The sequence below is a fragment of the Paramisgurnus dabryanus genome, chromosome 20, assembly GCF_030506205.2.
Source record: "Paramisgurnus dabryanus chromosome 20, PD_genome_1.1, whole genome shotgun sequence".
In the NCBI taxonomy this organism is placed as follows: domain Eukaryota; kingdom Metazoa; phylum Chordata; class Actinopteri; order Cypriniformes; family Cobitidae; genus Paramisgurnus; species Paramisgurnus dabryanus.
The window spans coordinates 22222560-22229311 of NC_133356.1; positions in this window are offsets into that span (position 1 = coordinate 22222560).

Consider the following 6752-nt stretch of genomic DNA (forward strand, 5'->3'; position numbering starts at 1 on the left):
TCCGATAAATGGAGCGATATGGGGTTCTTTATGGTGTGCGTGTGTGTGTGGTTTTATACAGATGTCAGATACATCATCCATTACACTAAAAAGAGTCTCCGCAGATAGACATCCTGGAAAGCTACACACACACAGACACACACACACGCTGTACATATGTACACACAAGAGCACATATGAAGAAGTTTTATTTTGCCTTTTCACTTGAGCCTTTCATCACAGTCGCCATATGCAACTAATTCAAAGTATCATCTTTGCGCCATTCTCGCTCACTTTCGCTCTCTCCGTCCCTGTGAAGTGGAAAATCTGAAGTAATTGCTTTCTGAATTAAAGAGTGAAGCCTGTGAGAAATACAAGCCGTCATTTATTTTTGCTTTCGCTCTCTTCCTCTCGTGCGTACAGAGCGAGGATTGTGTGAATGTATGTCGCTCTGACTGCACCGCTGGATGGACCCTGCATGCACTCTTACCTCAGAATAAGCGTGGCTGTGTTTGTGTGTGCGTCTCAAAAATCTCTCACCCCTTCGCTCTGAGATCATCATTCACGCGCATGCACGGTTAAAGCGAGTGGAAGTCTCTGGACCCTCAGAGCATGACTTCAACAGAAAACTCATTTGGAAATGCGTAATTGGATGGCTGTCGAGGAAACGATTGTGTTTGAGAGTAAATGAACGAGATGCATTTCATCTCAATTTGGCTGACACAACAAGGCCCCAGGTTCAGGTTGCTAACTTGACCTGTATCTCCGAGGGCCAAGCATAGAGAGAGAGAGAGAGAGAGAGAGAGAGAGAGAGAGAGAGAGAGAGAGAGAGAGAGAGAGAGAGAGAGAGAGAGAGAGAGAGAGAGAGAGAGAGAGAGAGAGAGAGAGCAGATAAAACCTTTTAGATTATGATACCTATGACATACATGGCAGGCAGACAACACAACAAGAATAACTGTCTAAACTTCATTCCTGACTCAGTCTCACTCTTTAAAGTATTTAAACACTGTATTTTATTTTATTGCATTGTCTTTGTGTATTGTTTAAGCTTTTTCAGATGTTTTTCTTCTGAAGTTTCTTGAAGTGTGAAGAATGTAGTTTTCTTCCAAAGAAATGCCATTTTATGTTTCTTTCAGATCTTAGATTTGTATGTGTGGCTTAAAGTTTAAGTCTTTTCAACTTAATATTTTAAATTTGTATTACTTTGAAGTAATTCCAACTTTTTCAAATATTAAGTTATAGCAACTCACCACTGGTCAAAATAAAAAATATTAAGTTGAAATGACTAATTTGATTGTACTTAAAAATTTTAGGCAACATTTTGATCATCATTTTTTGGACGAAAATTGCATTGATTCCTTACTTTAAAAAAAGTTAACAATACCAAGTAGTTTGCTGAATAAAATATGCTATTCTTTGCACAAAAAAGGAAGTTGCTAGGAAATGAAATTGATGGCCTCCTACACTTGTGGTCACATTTCGCCTACAGCGCTTGTGTCCAGCAGTTGGATATGTGGTGAAGGACATAAGAAGCGCTGTGTTCTAATCTGAGCGTCCGAACACAAACACCACAACTTTCAGATGAGTCCAAAACTGCTGTGGTTTTGTGTTGCTTCCGTTTCCTTGCAAAGTTGCCATAGACCAGAATGAAGGGCAAACAACAGTTCACACAAACCACAATTACAATCCATGAGATCTTTTATTCAGGATGCAAAAAATAAAGCCAACTTTGCATTGCTTGTAGAAAGAGAGAATGAGGAAGACGAGAGAGGAAGAGGACCAAATAAAGACAGAGTTTTGAATTGATGGGGAGTTTGTGTTTTCACATTCTGGTCTTATCTCAACCCATCACATCAGTGAAAACACAAAGTGAGTGATGTTGTGCTTGACCATGTCCATATGCCAGAGAGAGAGAGAGAGAGAGACCGAGAGAGAGACATAGAGAGAGAGTAATTGTTCTCTTATCACTTGGGTCTTCAAACAACATGTGGCGTGTGTTTGTGTGCTGGTTTGGTAGAGCGAGACCTTTAGGCCTTGTATGATAACCCACGCTCACTCATGGTTCATCAGTTTAAGGTTACAAATGTGTGTGTTACTAGTAATCTAGTAGACAGTAGACTTAGGGGCTGTTTACACTTGGTTTTAAGATGTGTTTTCATCGATCGGATCACAAGTGGACGAGAGAGACACATTACGTTTACACCTGGTATTTAAATCCGTCTCTTTTGTCCACTTTCGACCGCATCTGTCCTGAATACTGTGAGGGGGTGGTCTGTGTGACGGTGGGCGAGTCTCTCTGCTGTCATTCAAACGCGAGCGGGAGTAATTATGAGTTTATTTGGACGCAAACTTATATTATGTTGGAGCCCGCTGCTTGTTTAGCAAGTATACATGCTGCACAGAGTTTTGTACGTTTATTTGTTGGAGCTTTCTCTGAATTTTCAGCGCAATTGATGAAATAGCTTTCAAATAACTTTCACGCTTTCAAAACGAAACTACGGAGAACACCCGCAGTAGTTTTATCAATGAAAGGCTAAAAATAGCGCTGTTCACCGTATGTTCACGGCAGAAGTAAAAAAAAGACGTAAAATAATACCTTAGATTAGATTAATGGCCGGAGAGAAGGCGGTCGCGTGTGGCTGTTCGAACACATTCAACCACATTGCGTTCCGCAACTCCAAAGCGATCCGATCGAAAGTGGTTTCGACTACCTCTGAATGTGGTTGAAAGTGGACGCGTTCAAAACGTTTTGAACACCGTTTACACCTGGCATTAACGTCGTCCACTTGTGATCCAATCGACGAAAACGCATGTTAATGCCAAGTGTAAACAACCTCTTAGAATCAATAGTCTCTTTTTTTAGTGCAGTAAATTATGTGACAATTCCTGTTAAGACAAATAATATCTGAATATCTAAATATATGTTAAAAGCAGTGGCTAGTGTGCATTTTAACATTTTAAGAAGTTTCAGGTTGTAACAATCATATCATATGCTGTACATTAAGGGACATATTGCCATTCACAATGACTTTTCATAATAAAAGTTGCGGCACTAATTTTTGTTTATTATTAACCCCTCCAAAAATAAAATAAAATAATGCATGACAGCTTGAGGGGAAAATTAATCTTCAGAACAATTTTATAATTACAACAAGGTCAGACAACAGCTGATGTCTTAATTGTCCTGAACAAGTTTTAGTTTTATCATTGGTTTAGGTGTGACATTACTGGCCTGTGCTCTATTATTATATATATATATTTTTTTTTTGCATCAACCCAGCTATCCTGTCCTAATAGCCGAAGTGCCTCAGAGGTCTCCTGCAATTTTACACCAGTGTCTTCTTCTATGAGTCTATGAGTCTCGATACTCTGTGTATTTGCATGCAGCACAGGTCTTTGTTCAGGTTGTCTGAGAGTTGATGTGCTGCATTGTTCCTGCAGAGGGTGGAGTGTCTTCTGAAAAGTCTGTCAGCCTGAAAGCTCTCTCATCTGATGAAGACGTTCTCACAAAACTAACACATATAGACATATGCAGAGATTATGCAAGATTGAAAGAGAGAGAGAGAGCATTGGAGATTGAGACATCGCACCCGTATAGACACACGGACACACTGGGTGGTTTAGAACAGAGTGTCTTTCATTGTTGGGGGTTGGTGGTGGGGTAAAGGGCGATTTATAGTCGTGCGTAGGTGCTACGCCGTAGCTACGGCGTAGGCTATCCGTAGCCTGTGCGTAGCTCTGCGTAGCCTGACGCGCACCTCACAAAATTCCTAACAGCGCGTCGGACCTACGCGGACCGCAAGCTCTGTGATTGGTCCACCAGAACCCCTCCCGTCAGGTAAAAAAAACTGCGTCATAGGTATTTCCGGTTGAGACGGTGAAAACAAAGATGAGCCAAGTCGAGGAGTGATTTAACTAAAACTGCAACATAAGTGGCTGTTTATTTACTTACATCATTGCTGGTCTTCTCAAATTATACACAACAAGTTGCTATTTTTTCTTCGTTTGTGGGTTAACTTGCTTAGCTTCTTCTTCTGTGACGACTTCTGCTGCTACTGTGGTTACACGCGTGATTACTGCCAACCAGCGGTTTCGCGTGTCTTTGCACGTCGACGCAGACGGGCGACGCACAAGTATAAATGAAAACCGACGCGGAACCTACGCCGTCGCTGCTACGCCGTAGGACCTACGCACGAGTATAAATCGCCCTTAAAGAGGAATGGGAGTGTACTGGGTTTGAATGACATGATAACATCTCAATTACACACATCCCTAACTTTCACATTTCAAACATCCTTAATGCTACATCTATAGTTGTACAAAACCAATGGAGTGTGGGCATGAGTAAATACACAAGTATGTGAGAGTTTTGGGGTGTGGTGGAAGACATCCTGAGGGAGGCGGGTGATGCTAGACATTTCGGTTTCGTTGCTGTGGTGATTGAAGAGGTGTGTGTTTGGTGCCCTCTGGTGGGTAGGGTAAGAAGCATAAGAATCAAGGCTAGATTTGTTTGTTTTTATGTAAGCTACCCCCCCACACCCACAAAAGAAATTACCTGTAGGTATTTTACTTTGAATTCTCTCCCTTAGAGTAATCAAATTACTTTAAAGTTTCTTTCCTCTAGTTAATTGTGCACTGTCAGTGCAGCAAGAAATGTGTGCGTGCATGTGCGTGTGTGTGTGTAAGATTAATTGTGCGAAAAGATGTTCACCCCATCACCTCACTCTCACAGCTTATCTTTCCCATGACTCCCTGCTCTGGTCGCCATGGGTGACGGCCCTGCTCCTCCCTCTCCTTACCAAGCCTTTCTCTTGTCTGAATGTAGAATGTTTACATCTTCATCTCATGGTCAGGGTGTGAGTGTGTGAATGTGTGTTTTTGTGTGATTATTTTTTGTATTTCGATTGATACTGCATGCTAAAAAATATTATGCATATCATTTTATTTCCCTAGTTTGGCATAACAATTCCAAGGAGTATTCCACTACAATCTTAAAAAATATGTTAAACGAAGCCACACTGTAAAAAAATCTGGACTTACATTTTTAAGTATTTTCAACTTGGATTTACATGTCATTTCAACTTTTATTTTTTTATCTTGACTAGCGTTGAGTTGCTTTAACTTATTAAAATAAAGTTGAATTAGCTTCAGTTATTTTAACTTTATTTTATAAATTACAGCATTAGTCAAGATAAATTTTTTTAACCCTCATGTGTTGTTGGGGATGTTTTCATCCACTACAGAGTTTTTTTTACTCTTAATTTGGCCGTAACTTTCTCTCTGTTTTAGCAAATTGAATGATTTTTGGTGACAAATCTTATATTTACATATATTTTAAGAAAATGCTTTGAAATTTTTTAAAAACTCAACGATATACCGTGGGCAAATTTACTACCCTTTCGTGTTGTTAGTGGATGAAAACATCCACTAAATTCAACGGCTGTAAAAATGTATCAGATGAATATTTTTTCCAAATTTTTTTTCATAAATCTGTTAATCAACCTCAGTACTGATCAAAACTACCAAATCTTCACAAAAATTCCATGATTTTAACCCTTTAATTGCCAAGTTTATAAGGTGTGTCACTGATTTGGGGAAAAAACACACACAAAATGACAGATTTTCAATATAAAAAGTGATTGTAAACTGGATTTTTGTTTACCTTTTTCAGAGTCTTGACCATGTCTAAGATTGGTAAAAACATTGGCTTTGAAACATTTTTAGTTTTTGTGTAGCATCAGTTTTAATTTTTTTCTCCCTCATTTATTGTTATTGGCTGTTTTTGCCCCATTGACTTCCATTATAACCACATTTTTTGATTGCAGAGCTATGACACCTTTTTATCATGCATTTTTGAATGTTGGATTTTTTTCCTTTTGCTAAGAGGTCAAATTTGTAATTTTTACAGTTTATCACCATGTGGCACTATTAACCCTTTAGTGGCCCTGTGCAAAAACAAAGCTTAATTTCTGACTTGTACATTGAGTTATATGGAGTATAACTCCATAATAAAAGCATATTATTGTGTGTGTGCGTGCGTGTGTGTGTGTGTGTGTGTGTGTGTGTGTACCTGGTAATTATCACGTTGTGGGGACCAATTGTCCCCACAAAGATAGGAATACCAGTGTCTTTGTGACCTTGTGGGGACATTTTGATGTCCCCATGAGGAAACAAGTTTATAAATCAAACAAAATGATGTTTCCTGAAAATGTGAAGTAGGAGAAGGGTTTTTGTGATGGTTGGGGTTAGGGAAATTTTCTGTAAAAATCTTCTCTGCATCGGATTTATGAACATCATTTATTATGAACACAAAAACAACTTCAAATAAATTGAACAATGAAGCAAGAGTAGAGGATGGATGGAGAACTAAACAATCAAACTAACTTTTAGTGTGTATGTGTGTGTGTGTTCAGTATTTCCAGCAGGACTTGCAGCATATCACTTGGTGCTCTCTGCAAGTGTGTCCACCACAACAGATGCAAGTGCTGACATGTTTGTTCTTTGCACCAATTGCATGTTCCCCTCTTCACTCCTGAGCTGCTGGTGTCTGTGGATTTGTGTCTGGAGAGACAGCTGCAGGAGACTGAATCTCTCTCACCAGTGCAGTAGCAACTGGTGTGCGAGGGTGATGCTCTCTCCTCAATATTGCTGCAGAGATTTTCCCAGGTCTTCTAGGAAAGCCTTCTCCTAAACAGCTTTTCACCTCCCTCGTGCATGAGTTGCTGTCCCTCCAGACAAACTTGCAGAGAGCACCAAGTGATATGCTGCAAGTC